The following is a 14,240-nucleotide window of genomic DNA, read 5'->3' on the forward strand; positions in this document are numbered from 1 at the left end:
GGGCCCGACCATTCGAAACCTGGAAAGACAGGTAGGGCAACTTGCTAATCTATTGTCTGAGAGGGTTATAGGAACTCTCCCTACTGATACTGAAAGAAATCCAAAAGAGACAATAAAGGTAGTGTCTTTGAGGAGTGGGCACGTATTGGAGGATCCCGGGGTAAAACAAAAGGATGAGTTGATTGAAGCACAGGTAGAGATTGTGGATGAGTAGAAAAATAGCAACATTAAAGAAGGTGAAGTGATGGTAGATGATGATCTGAAGAAGAAGAAGGGGAAGACTAGAGCTTAGAAGAAGAAGAAAGATAAAAATTCAATGAATGAGGAGACTGAGGAAAGCAAAAAACATGCATGCTCTACCTTTCCCCTTAAAAGCAGAGAACAAAGAAGTTGGACAAACAATTTGGGCATTTTCTAGATGTGCTCAAGCAGGTGCACGTTAATCTACCATTCACAGAGTTCTTTCACAGATGCCAGCTTATACTAAATTAAGAAAATATTCTCCAACAAGCGGAAAGTGGAAGAGGCATCGGTTGTCAAGCTCACAGAGCACTGTAGTGCCATTCTGCAAAATAAGCTCCCTCAAAAGTGTGGAGATCCAGTGAGTTTTACTATACCTTGCTCTTTAGGAAGTACCAACAACATGGCTGAGTATGAGACATGCATTCTGGGTTTGAGGTTAGCCGTAGACATGGGTGTCTAGGAAGTCTTGGTCTTGGGGGACTCAGACCTTCTGGTGCACCAGATTCAAGGAGAATGGGAAACACGGGATTTAAAACTCATACCGTACCGGCAATGTTTGCATGATCTTTGTCAATGGTTTCAATCAATAGAGTTCAGGCATATTCCGAGAATCCACAATGAAGTCGCCGATGCTTTGGCTACTCTGGCATCGATGTTACATCATCCGGATAAGGCTTATGTTGACCCGTTGCATATTCAGATCCATGATCAGCATTCTTACTGTAATATGGTGGAAGAAGAGCTCGATGGGGTGCCTTGGTTTCACGATATCAAGGAATACATCAGGATGGGGGTGTATCCAGTACAAGCCACAAGTGATCAAAAAAGAACAATTAGGCGGTTGGCAAGCGGTTTTTTCTTCAGCGGAGGGGTTCTGTACAAAAGGACTCTAGATCTTGGGCTGCTGAGATGCATAGATGCTAGGCAGGCTATAACTATTATGATCGAAGTACATTCTGGAGTCTGTGGACCGCACATGAGTGGGTACGTGTTGGCAAAGAAGATTCTCCGAGCAGGTTATCATTGGCTCACTATGGAGTGAGATTGTATCAGTTTCGTGCGTAAATGTCATCAGTGACAAGTGCATGGAGATTTGATTTATTTTCCACCATCTGAATTATACACGATGTCTGCACTGTGGCCTTTTATTGCGTGGGGCATGGATGTCATTGGGCCAATTGAGCCATCAGCATCAAACGGGCACAGGTTTATTCTGGTGGCCATAGACTATTTCACCAAGTGGGTAGAGGCTAAAACATTCAAGTCTGTAACCAAGAAGGCGGCGGTTGATTTTGTGCACTCAAATATCATTTGCCAGTTTGGGATACCAAAGGTGATCATTACAGACAATGGGTCTAATCTCAATAGTCATTTGATGAAAGAGGTGTGCCAACAGTTTAAGATTACACATCACAATTCCACCCCATATCGCTCCAAGGCAAATAGAGCAGTAGAGGCAGCCAACAAAAACATAAGACTTGATGTTTGATTTTCAGGACCCTCCTGGATAATGGGATGTAGTTTTAAGACCTTCTTAGATAACAAGATTTAGCGGAAGTCACACCTTTAGAAGATATAATTTAGATTTTAAAACCATTATTTAACTAGGAGTTTCAGGACCCTCCTGGATAATGGGATTTAGCTTTCAAATTCATAGAGATATTTGGTAACATGATTAAATTAACACTCACAGATGCTCCCAACACCAAACTGGGGCAGAAGTTTTATTTGTTTTTTTTATTTTGTGAAAATCAGCCGCCCACCTGGAAAATAAGGGAGTACATTTCAAATTCAGCAATCAGGCGCCCACCTGGAAAACAAGGGAATACATTTCAAGTTCAGCAATCAGGCGCCCACCTGGAAAACAAGGGAATACATTTCAAATTTAGCAATCAGGCGCCCACCTGGAAAACAAGGGAATATATTTTAAGTTCAGCAATCAGGTGCCCACCTGGAGAACAAGGGAATACATTTTCAAGTTTCAGCAATCAGGCGCCCACCTGAAGAACAAGGGAATACATTTTAAGTTCAGTAATCAGGCGCCCACCTGGAGAACGAGAGAATACATTCAAGTTTCAGCAATCAGGCGCCCACCTGAAGAACAAGGGAATACATTTTAAGTTCAGTAATCAGGCGCCCACCTGGAGAACAAGGGAATACATTTTCAAGTTTTAGCAATCAGGCGTCCACCTGAAGAACAAGACATTTTAAGTTCAGTAATCAGGCGCCCACCTGGAGAACAAGGGCATGCATTTTAAGTTCAGTAATCAGGCACCCACCTGGAGAACAAGGGAATACATTTTCAAGTTCAGCAATCAGGCACCCACCTGGAGAACAAGGGAATACATTTTAGGTTCAGCAATCAGGTGCCCACCTGGAGAACAAGGGAATGCATTTCAAGTTCAGCAATCAGGCGCCCACCTGGAGAACAAGGGAGTACAATTCAAGTTTTCGCTTTCAAGTTCCTACTAATATGTGGTAACATGATTTAGTTTACAATCACATATGTGCCCAGCCACCAAACTGGGGCAAAAAATTTTCTTTGTTTTTGTCTATTTTTGTTGAAATCAGGCGCCCACCTGGAGAACAAGGGAATACATTTCATGTTTTGGTAATCAGGCACCCACCTAGAGAACAAGGGAATACATTTCAAGTTTTGGTAATCAGGCACCCACCTGGAGAACAAGGGAACACATTTCAAGTTCAGCAATCAGGTGCTCACCTGGAGAGCAAGGGAATACATTTCAAGTTTCAGCAATCAGGAGCCCACCTGGAGAACAAGGGAATACATTCAAGTTTCAGCAATCAGGCGTCCACCTGGAGAAAGGGAAAACATCTCAGATTACAATTCAAGGCGGCAACAAGGGGATTCCACCGGGAGAATACAAGCCAACAAGGCAACAATAACCACAAGAGCAAGTTTGAAGATATAGATAGGATTTTGTAATGCATAGATCATAGTCTAGTCTAGCTTCTTTTTATTTTATCATGGTGTAATAAGGGGTTCAACAAGCAGTAGCAGTAGCAATAGTGAAATCACAGCTTCATGGTAATCCCAGCTACCAAACATTCCCGAACTACACTGACCTAATTCCTTTATAGCCAAGGATATGTAGGCAATCTCGGAAGCAAGATGCGGTCAAAGTTTTCAAAAATGCTTCCCACGGAGTATTCAAACGGGCAAAAATCGCTCGTATCCGCTCATTTTATCTTTGCACGAAAACTCTTCGTGTTTCCGAGCAAAGAGGGGTAGCTGTGAGCACATGATTTTTTCCCTATATGAATTACTCCCATAAATTCAAAACAAAAATGAATTTTTCCATCATTTGCAAATTCGTAGATTTTTGTAGTTTTTTGTTTGCATTTGTCCGCTCATGTTTAATTTTAATTAAATCATTGAAAAATACAAAAATACCCTGCATTTGCGTGTAGGATTTATTTTCACATTTTAAGGTTAATTATTAAATTAGTTGTTTTATTAAAAAATAAAAACCATAAAATTGGTTTACTTTTGCATTTCTAGCCTTTTAATTATAAATCAATAATTTCCCTTTTAATTTAGAAGTAATTAATTCTTGTAAATATTATATTAGATTTTTAGCTTAATTTAGTAAATTAATTATTTTTAGGAGTTTTTTAATTTAAGTTTTAATTAATTAAAAAAGGGAAAAGAAAAACAAATAAATAAAAGAAAAGGAAAGGAATTGAGAAAATTCGGGGGCCAAAATTTGAAATTCCCCCAAGCCCAAACCAGATTTCCACTTTTTGCCTCAAATACCCGCCGACCCAGCCCAAACCCGTTCCAAAAAACCGGTCCAGTCCCACTCAAGAGCCAAACGACGCCGTTTTGGCCTCGTATCATCTGAGCCATTGATTTCACTTAATAGTACGGACGAGAACTAAGGATCGTTGGGTATATAACTGTCCTAATCTCACTACCCCCCCAAACCCCGTCTCTCATCTCTCTCACCCTCGTCTCTTCAGAGACCGCCCCAACCCTAACCCGCCGCCCCTAATGGCGCCTCCTCCAATCATGCCCAAATCGATACCCCAGAACCCCCTCACTCCCCTCGTTCCCAATCCCTAACTCTTTTCCCTCGAATCCCTCCCGAATCTGTCGAATCTTAAATCTAAGGATAGAGCTCGAAGCCCCAAGAAGTCAAAATGGTTCAATCTTTGATTCCGTGGCTTGCATGGCTACTTGTCTTTATTTTTCTGAAGGTTGAAGGTTGTTTAAACACGAAAGTGATGTTGTTAACTTGTTTTTTTTACGAAGAACAACTGGGTAACATCACTTTTTGTTTAAATCAGTTAGGTTTCGAGCTTTGATTCGGTAAGTGCCTCTCCCTTGTATTTTATCTTCTTTCACTGTTTCATCTTCCTCCTCATCCTTTCGCTTTTGGTTTGGTCGAAGTTGTTTGAGATTTTTCCGAGTTCAGATTGGTTCCATTTCTTGTTCTATTTTCCTCTTCGTCGTTGTGAAGCTTGATTATCTTATTTCTTTAGTCTGCCTTGTCTTGTTTGTCTAAGTCTTCATAATAATAGCATAATTATGGTTTCATCATTAGTTTAATCACTCAGTCAATAAAATTAGGCCCCTGATTTAATTAATTTGTTGATATGAAGTTATACTAGTTAGTTCATTTAGTTTGCTTTTGGTTTCTGCTGTTTTAAACAAATGGTTCCAGGCTTCTTTGTTTAGGGAAAGTTGGGGTCAGTTTCTCAAAATTGGAGTCATCGTTTGATTTTAATTGGACTTTGAGGAATCAGAAGCCCAAGAAGGAACTGAACCTGGGTTATTGACCCGTATCAAATCAGGCCTTTGGGTCAGCTTGACCTATGAGTTGCTGAGTGTAAATAACAGGGGTATGGGGGTTATTTTTGGGTAATTGCTTATAGGAATCTTTGTTAACAGCCTAGGGAAGCTTCTAGGAAGCTGGGGTGGGGGCTATTTTGAATTCTGAAAATTAAACTAAGGGCACCTAGGCTAAATTGAAAATTTCAGAAGGTGCAAAGTGCAAACTTGATTTTCTTTAAGCTGCCCTAATAGCTTGCCTATAAAGGCATCGTAACCTGAGACTCAAGTCAGACTTCAAGGGATAAAAATCAGAGAAAACATCAAACGGCTGAGGATTTTCATATAAAAACACAATTCCATTGGTTTTCCTTTTCTGTAATTTTAAAGTTGGAATCCCTACAGTAATCTTTGATTCAATGTGGTCAAAGGTGGTTAATTTGGCGTTTTGAAACTGATTTTGGGCTAAATGTGTGTTTGGAGTACTATTTTAAATTGAGTTAAGGTTTAGAATATGGGCTTGAATTTTCTTGGAATTGTTTTAAAGCTATGATTGGTTTCAGCTGGTTAATACTGTTGCATTGTTGCTGATTTCTGCTATTTGCCACTGCTGATCCTCCATTTCTTCTTTCCTTTCATTTACAGGTATCTTCTAGAACCATAAACAACATGTAAAGATGTGAATCGACACTTCAAATAGAAAATACTTTGGATACAAGTTGTTCTTCCAGTATACTTCTTCTGATTCTTCTAATTTTGTATTATGGTGCATGTAAACCTTAGATTATGCTGTTTTAGTCTTCTTGACTTGATTCTATGAGGGCATGAACCCGAGTTTGAACTCAAACGAGCTGAAACCCTTGAGTGTAGGCATGCCATAAGGGTTTTGTGATAAAACAAGGGTTTAAGCTACTGATTGTTGTGAATGTTGGGATTACTACTGATTGAACACTATAGATGAAAAAATCACAAGAGCTACTTTTGAGCGTGTTGGTTGATATAGCTGTTACTACATGTGTTAGTATTCAGCATTTTTATGCGTTCTTTAAATTGTAAAAATGGTAGTGTTGTCTCTTTTCTCCTGCATAAATGCCCTTTAAGACCATGTTTCAGATTAGTTACTTAATTAGTCCAAGCTGATTTGTTCTGATTATGCACTCCTATAAGAATCTGTGGGTATTTCTGATTGAGAGTTGCAAAGTCAGTTAATGCATTGTCGTTTAATCATCGTTTAATTCCCCCGTTTATGTGATGCTCCTTTCCCCATAAAGAATCTCAAATGAGAGCCAAGCCTGATTTGGGCTGTGAGAAGGCCCAAAATTAGTGTCGTTCTTACATGCTTCTTTTAATAAGCTTAGATGATGTAGTTGTCTAAATACGATGGCATAAAATTGAAGCTCAGCATGTGAATCTGAAAACTCCAGATTGCTCTCTCTGTTGGAAATCCGAATAGATGGTTTAAATGATGAAACAGACCGCGTAATGTGTTAACTATTTGAGTTTGAATTGTCGTGACAATGTTGGTTCTCCTGCAATTATTAATGTTGAGAGCACCAGATTGGGCTAGAACACGGGCCCAGTGGTGCTGAGTCTCCTTTGCTGAGAATACTTCAATTTGGGCTTCACGTTTTAGCCCAACTGTGTCCTCTGCTTATTGACAACGCGGCAGTTGGACGATGGACTATAACTTACCTGGGCTCTTTCAATACATTCAGTGTGGTGTCATGTTTGATTGTCATCATTAAGTTTGAAATTTGCACATTAGTGATTAGAAATTCTTCATGTAGTTTAATTTAGTTAATTCCCGTTAAAATTAGAATTGTGGTGTGCCATTCAAAACCAATAACAATTTATGGCCCTCATGAGTTAGTTTAGAAATACTTTAATTAGAATAATTCGAGGTGTGCTATGCCGAACAAAAATCACAATTGCATGGCCCTCATTTTAATTAATATTGTTTATCCTTAAAATTCGGGGTGTGCCATTTAGTTGAATTTTCATGGCCCTCGCAAAGCTGAAAGTGCAGAGTTGCTTTAGGAGCGTTATTTTAATAATTTACTTTCTTAAACTTGGGTGCACATTTATGTGACCCAAATCAAAATCTCAACCATGTTAAAATATGTCAAAAACCGCGGGTGCGTTTATGTGACGTGGTCCAAGACGTATTTTAATAGCGTTGCAATCTTCCTAAAACTGAATAAAAGCGATTAAAGTTAAAAGTGCACATAGTCTAAAATATGTATTAAAATCAGATAATAGGCCAATTATGACAGTTGAGCGACCATGCTAGAACCACGGAATTCGGGAATGCGTAACACCTTCTCTCGGGTTAATAGAATTCCTTACCTGGATTTTTGTGTTCGTGGACTGTAAAACAGAGTCAATCTTTCCTCGATTCGGGATTTGAAATCGGTGACTTGGGACACCATAAATTATCCCAAGTGGCGACTCTGAATTTTTAAATAAATAATCCCGTTTCGATTGTCACTTAAATTAAAAAAACTCTCTTATACCTTCGAGTGTAGAAAAAGGAGGTGTGACAAACAAGACTACTATTTTGCTTTGCAAACACACGTGGCAAGTTCTATACATCAACTAACATGCACAGAATAACAACAAAATCTCACACACACGTTGGCACATTACTCACTTAGGACCGGATCTATCCCAACTCTCTAGTCAAAACAGTTAAGCAACATTAAAATATGCACTTATACATGAGTCAAGAACTAAGACTAGGCGTCACAACTAAGGCACTCACTACTCTCAAGGCACAACAAGGTCAAGAAAAATCATCTCCATTTCATACCATAGCACAAGACTTCAAATTTTCTAACAAAAGAAAAACTAACTACACCCGGTTCAAGCAAAACCCTTGAAAAAGAACCGCAACACAAAGAAAAATCAAGGGAGAATTATTACTATATATATATATCGATTTTGATCCCTCAAGAAGACAGTCGAGGAAATCCATCGTCGGGAAAAGTCAAATAAAATTTTTAAACAAAAACAAAGAAAGCAAAGACACATGTTGATATTTACAATCCCCCACTACACACTTTAAATTGTGGCATGTCCCCATGACACATAAATAAAAATCAAGAAGTATAAAAAACTCCCTTGATTCATCTATTTGGGGTCTGAATCGAAATCAAAATCCCCTTTGAACGCCCAACCTAGTGCACACATCCATGCTGAGAGCTTCTTTTCTGCCTTCTTTAGGCATACCCCACACTTATCATGCTTACTCTCTCCATCTTATTCTTTTAGGTCCCCCATTGTTGTTTCCATCTTGAAGACCACCCTTTCTTCCCCCACTGTGAGCATGAGCTGATTTTTCTGAATATCCAAAAATACTCTACCTGTAGCAAAGAAGGGTCTTCCTAGAATCAAATGGATCTCCCTATTCTCTTCCATATTCGCCATGATGAAGTCCATGAGGAACACAAATTTATCCACGCGAACTAGCATATCCTCCACTATTCCTTCAGGTATGATTGTGGTAAGATCAGCTAGTTGCAAGGACACATATATCAATCTGATTTCTCCAATCTATCCCTCCAATTTTCTGAAAATAGACAAATGCATAAGATTGATAGAAGAACCTGAATCACACAAAGATTTTTCAAACGAGTAGAACCGAAGCTGAGCCGTAATAGGGTAGTGATGCCCTATTTCAGAAACAAGTACCGCTTCTATCCCAACGCCTTTCATGTTGGCAGCCCTATCAAAGAAAAGTTTCCATCCTGGCTTTTCAAGGTTCGTATTCCAACTCATCAATGTGCATTACCTCTTCATCAGGGAAATAAGTCTTTAAAGGTTCGTATTCTTCATCCACAGGATTCTCAGCCAAATGGTCGGCCAATGCTTGTGCTTTCATCGCAGTCCGAGTCACGTAGACAATGTCAAATTCTGTGAGCAAAATCTACCACTTTGCGAGCCTTTCCGTGGGCATGGGCTTCTAGAAGATATACTTCAACGGATCCAAGTGAGAGATGAGGTAAGTAGTATAAGATGACAAATAATGTTTCAACTTCTGGGCTACCCAAGTTAGGGCGCAACACGTCCTCTCAAGATGAGTGTACTTAACCTCGTAAGATGTGAACTTCTTGCTGAGATAATATATGGCATGCTCCTTCCTGCTAGTGATGTCATGCTGACCCAACACACATCCAAATGAATTGTCCAAGACCGTCAAATACAGAATCAAAGGTCTCCCTGGTTCTAGCGGGACCAACACAGGTGGGTTTGACAAGTACCCCTTTATCTTATCAAATGCTTCCTAACATTCATTTGTCCACTTAACCGCAATATCTTTCTTTAACAGTTTGAAGATAGGCTCACAAGTTGTCGTGAGCTGAGCATGAACCTGCTGATGTAATTCAATCTCCCCAACAGACTCATCACCTTAGTTTTGTTCTTTGGGGGTGGAAATTCCTGGATAGCTTTGATCTTTGACGGGTCTAATTCAATACCTCAGCGGTTGACTATGAATCCCAACAACTTTCCAGACGGAACACCGAACGCGTATTTTGCAGGATTAAGCTTGAGATTGTACCTGCGAAGCCTTTGGGAGAACTTTCTCAGATCTCTGACATGGTCAGACTTCTTTCTAGACTTTACAATCACATCATCCACATAAACCCCGATCTCCCTGTGTATCATGTCGTGGAATATGGTCGTCATTGCCCTCATGTAAGTTGCCCCAACGTTTTTCAAACCAAATGGCATGACCCGATAGCAGTATGTTCCCCATGGAGTGATGAATGCCGTTTTTTCTGCGTCCTCCTCATATATTAAGATCTGGTGGTAGCCCGCATAACAATCCACAAAAGAACCAATCTCATGTTTGGCATAATTATCGATCAATATATGGATGTTCGGCAATGGAAAGTTATCCTTGGGACTTGCCTTATTGAGATCTCGATAATCAGCACACACCCTGCTCTTACCATCCTTCTTCGGCACGGGCATAACATTGGCTGACTAGGTGGGATACCGGGTGACCCAGATGACTTTAGCCTCAAACTGTTTGGTGACCTCTTCCTTAATCTTCACACTCATATCAGTTTTAAATTTCCTCAGATTCTACTTGACGGGGGGAATGCTGGGTCAGTGGGAAATTTTTGAACCACCAAGTCAGTGCTTAGACCCGACATGTCGTCCTAGGACCATGCAAAAACATCTTTATACTCGAAAAGTGCTTTAATTATCTCCTTTCTGAGTTGTGGTTCAAGATGGACACTTATTTTAGTTTCCCGGACATTATCTTGGTCCCCTAAATTGATTGCTTCTGTATCACTCAGGTTAGGCCTGGGGTTTTCTTCAAAATGGCTTAATTCTTTACTAATCTCATCAAAGGCTTCATCCTCGTCATATTCCAATTCACCATCACACTCTATTTCTTGAATTACTATTTCAGAATTAGATTGGCTTTTAAGACTGGGCCGGAGGTTCCTCATGCATGTCATATCATTGAAGCCAGCATAAAAAGAACTGTACAAGGAAGAAAAGAAAAACAAAAATAAAACTATCAAGAAGGGAAAAAAGGGAAATTGCATTTCATTGAAATTAAAGATAACAAGGTTTATACATCCAGATGGACGGAACATAAAATCTGAATTACAACCCTGGAATAATTTTGATAAACGGAAAGAAAATCAAAACAAACTACTAAAACTTCTTCATGGTGGGGAGAGGAGTAGTTTCCCAATTGTTAATCTTTGCACTGGGCCCAACAAACTGGACATCCACTTTACTCAAACCCTCTCCAGCCTCCAACACATTCACATCGGTGAATAACCACTTGAACGTTTCAATCAAATATCCATCCATATCAACCACTGAACTGGGAACTGTCGTTACTGGGCGCTTTCTGGTACCAGGCCTGACAAATCATCTGGAAAGACACGAGACCGGTTTTGGAAGGGCCCATGCCCTCTGTTTCATTTTTCTGGCTTTTCTTATGTCTGCAACTGTGGGCTTGAATCCCAAATCAAATGTATCCAAGTTTTTAGGAAGAGAAACTGGTTGTACGATACCTTGCAGAGATGCACCCAAACCCTTGCCCGGTACAAAACCATTTTTCAACATTTCAACGGCTACCATGACTGATGCAGCAACTACCCTTGGAGTTGGCACGCACTTCCCTTCTGGAATTTTCTCTACCGATACCGTGTCAAAAACCTGATAAACCCATGGCCCCTTGTCGTCTTCAACCTCTATGAGCGGAACAATGGCATCACTCGGAACACACAAATTTTTTTCGCTGTGCACAACAATTCCCTGTCTATCCCATTCAAACTTGACCATTTGATGTAGAGTAGACGGGACCGCTTTGGCAGCATGAATCCAGGGTCTACCTAATAGCAGATTGTAAGAAACAGCCACATCGAGCACCTTGAATTCCATAGTAAATTCAACTGGCCCTATTGTAAGCTCAAGCACTATGTCCCCGACTGAATATTTCCCTCCACCGTCGAATCCCCGAACGTAGATACTATTCTTGTAAATTCTTTCATCATCTACCTTCAACTTGTTCAGAGTAGAGAAGGGGTAAATGTTCGCGCTGGAACCATTATCAACCAGTACCCGAGTAACCACAGAATCTTCACATTTCACTGTCAGATAGAGGGCTCTATTGTGCTCAGTACCCTCCACGGGCAACTCATCATCAGAAAAAGTGACTCTGTTTACCTCAAATATCTTGTTAGCTATCTTTTCCAAGTAGTTTACTGAGATTTTGTCAGGAACGTGGGCCTCGTTCAAGATCTTCATCAAAGCCCGACGGTGCTCGTCTGAATGGATCAATAATGACAATAATGAAATCTGAGCCAGTGTTTTCCTCAACTGCTCCACAATGGAATAGTCCTGCACTTTCATCTTTCTCAAGAACTCCTCTGCTTCTTCCTCGGTCACAGCTTTCTTCGCCAATACTGGGTTATCTTTGGAGATCTTATCTTTTCTCAACTCTTCGGGGGCAAAGCATCTCCCCGATCAAGTCAAACCATGGGTCTCACAAACTTCTTCTTTAACCTATTTCCCCTTGTAAGTCACTGTCACTCGTTCATAATTCCACGGGATTGCCTTGCTGTTGTCTATCGGTAATTGAGTTACCGGCTTGATAATGACAGGATCTGTGCGGGCACCCTCCACAACTACCACAGGCTTGTTTGCCACTCCTAGCACAACCACTTTCGCTCTTCCATGTTTTCCTGCAACGTCACTTGAGGACCCTTTCTTGACCACCACAAATTGTTCACTTTTTGTCCCGTTCAAATTGATCACAGACTTCTCACTTGTTGACTTTTCAAATGGCCTAACATCACTGGACTAAATCATCATGATAGTTTGCGAAGGCTTCATAGGATCCCCTCCCTTATGCACTATCTCAATCATATTTGTCTCATGATGGGCTGGCAATGGGTTCTGGTTGATATTAGGTGCCTCCGGAGTTTGGACCTCAATCCGATTAGTATCAATGTGCTCTTGAATAGCTGTTTTCAATTGCCAGCACTTCTCTGTGCCGTGCCCCGGAGCACCGGAACAATATTCGTAACTCACAGAGTGATCAAGATTCCTAGGGGGGATTTGGCAATTTTGGCTCGATCGGACTTAGCATACCCAATTGTCTCAACCTGTGGAACAAACTGGTATAGGATTCTCCCAATGGAGTGAATGTCTTCTTCTTCTGCAACCTCTCATTTTTGGTGGCCTGATTGGGCGTGAAACTTGTTCCAAGTGGATTTTCGTAGGCTCTTGGGGGTGGATAGGTATTTTGTGGAGCTGGGTAGGGATTATGTGGAACTGGCGCACGCCATTGTGCGTGGGCAAGAGGTTGAGGGTATATTTGTGCATGATGGATGGAAAAATAGGGATCTGGTGGTGCGTAATAGTGTTGTGGTGGGCTATATGTAGTGTAGGGGTAAGTTTGATGATAGGGTCGAGGCTGGTTGTAGTAACGTGAAGGGTCCCTGGATCCGACCCAAGCTCCTAACTCGACTATCGCAACATCCTCTTTCTTCTTTTTCCCAAGTACACCCCCAGTACGGTTTTGAATGGCCTGGGTGGTCGCTTTGATTGCTGAATAACTCATGATCTTGTTGGACTTGAGTCCCTCCTTAACCATGCCTCCCATTTTTACAACCTCATTAAAGGACTCGCCCACTGCTGACACCAAATGACCAAAATAAGTGGGCTCCAAGGCCTGCAAGAAATAATCAACCATCTCACTTTCTTTCATTGAAGGGTCAACCCTCGCGACTTGCTCCCTCCAACGGAATCCATATTCCCTGAAACTCTCACCGGGCTTCTTCTCAATCTTCGTCGATGACAGACAGTCTGGGATAATTTCAAGATTGTACTGAAAATGGCAGGCGAAGGCTTGGGCCAAATTGTCCCATGTGTACCACATGCTGTGATTTTGTCTGGTATACCATTCTAACGCCGAACCACTCACACTCTGGCTGAAATAAGCCATTAACAGCTCGTCTTTCCCGCCGGCTCCCCTCATTTTGCTACAAAAACCTCTCAAATGTGCCTCTAGATCACCATGCCCATCATACAAATCAAACTTGGGCATCTTAAACCCTGTCGGCAATTGCACATCTGGAAATAGACATAGATCTTTGTAAGCCACACTTACTTGACCTCCCAACCCCCTCATATTCTGAATGATTGTTCTAAGCTTTTGACCTTTCTGATCATTTCCTCATGTTTAGGATTTTTGGGTGGCTTTTCGATTTCTGTCGGGAGATCAAAATGAGGATTGTAGGAATATGGTTCTGGAGCTTTGAAGGTAGGCTCCGGGGGGTAATACTGGCTGCCGTGAGTTTGGAGCAGAGGCTCACTGGAGGATCGGTGTAATGCAGCAGGTCGGGGTGCCACAAAAATGGGGTAATTGGTGGAGGAGGGTACGAGACTTGTTTGGGTGGTGGAGCTTGCAAGGTATGGGAAGTGGTGCCGTAGCATTGTTGGTAGAGGGGAAAGGCCGGAGACGAGTTCACAGTGGGAGGTTCTTGAGATTGAGCCAATGGTGGGATATAAGCAGGGTTGGCGAGATAAACCGATGGTGGATGCCCCTTTGCCCAGGCCTTGTACATTTCAACCATTTGTTGCTTTAACTTATACATCTCTTCCTTCATCGCATTAACATCCAATTCTTCCACCTCTTTTGACGAATCAACAATACTTGCCTCCGGTT

The sequence above is a fragment of the Nicotiana sylvestris genome, chromosome 10 (genome assembly GCF_000393655.2).
Source record: "Nicotiana sylvestris chromosome 10, ASM39365v2, whole genome shotgun sequence".
Lineage (NCBI taxonomy): Eukaryota > Viridiplantae > Streptophyta > Magnoliopsida > Solanales > Solanaceae > Nicotiana > Nicotiana sylvestris.